This window comes from Clinocottus analis, unplaced genomic scaffold (assembly GCF_023055335.1).
Source record: "Clinocottus analis isolate CAN_PGR_092001 unplaced genomic scaffold, fCliAna1.0.p SCAF_30, whole genome shotgun sequence".
In the NCBI taxonomy this organism is placed as follows: domain Eukaryota; kingdom Metazoa; phylum Chordata; class Actinopteri; order Perciformes; family Cottidae; genus Clinocottus; species Clinocottus analis.
The window spans coordinates 675087-676352 of NW_027176043.1; positions in this window are offsets into that span (position 1 = coordinate 675087).

The following is a 1266-nucleotide window of genomic DNA, read 5'->3' on the forward strand; positions in this document are numbered from 1 at the left end:
GTTCATATGTACACCACTTTCACTTGTATTTAATAGTATTTTTTTTATTTCATCATCTGCATTGTGCGGATACTATCATGCCGTCATGTTAGAGCCTAGAAACCCCATCCCGGTGAAATATGTCTAAAAGGGAACATTCAGTCAACGTCTTTAAGTCTGTAAAATATTTCATTCCTAGTTCGGAACTCAGAATAGCATTTAAATGTCCTTTCATCAGAAAAGAGCTCACTGAGATACCACACAGTGTAATACTGTACACTGTTGGTATGTTATTGTATGCCAAACAATAATGTTTTGACCCTCTTCTTGTTTGAATATGTATGTAGCCTTACTCGCTGTCTGGAGTATATTTTATGAAACAAATGGGCTAAAAACATTGTCTGTAAAGCCAGTCGCCACACATGTTTATATTTACTTTATTGGTCTGCTACAAGTTAAACATGCTAATGCTACGAGTTAGTAGCCTCGCCCATATCAGAAGTCATACAAATAGTGCTGATTTGAGATTTCATTATTTAAATATAGTACACAAGCAATGTGGGAAGTGGGAGCTGCACAAACTCTCACTGCCTTTAGGACTACCACAGCCCCAATCCGCCCTTTTAATGGCCTAGATCAGTTATCAATAATCCCATTCTATTTTGTTCCTGTTCTGCGCATGAAGGGTATTATCAAGGTGAGATGATGAACTTCTGCAGTTGCAAACGGCAGTGTCAGAGACAGGATCTGCACCAGCGATAAGATAAAGAGAGAGAAAAACATGGCATTTTGATGTATGTGATATAGCCGAAATGTGCTGGTGACACCCATATTCCAAATTCGCTGATGAGGTGGAATTACATATTAAAAAAGGAACAATCTATTTTTGTAAGAAAAAAATATTTACAATTACCCCAAGTTACACACTTGTAGCCACAACATGGCTAGAAGTGCATAACAATTGAGTTTGTATTATCAACGCTCTGTTAGTCTAATAAGAACATGTTGGTACAGTCTGACAAACACAAAAATCTGTATTCAGCATTGTTTAATTGAAAACCATTATCAAACATTTACTTGTGTGCATAACACTTGTAGGTCATAATTGCCTAAATCATGAAATTTAAAGAAATCTTACAGAAGAAGAACTTGTATATTTCTTATGTGAGTTTAACTCACAAAAGAAATACACAAGTTCTAACACATTTTTATTCACATCAAGTAAATTTTTCACAAACACCTAAATTCAGTTAATCATGATGAAACCATGATCAATAGAGCCATAAC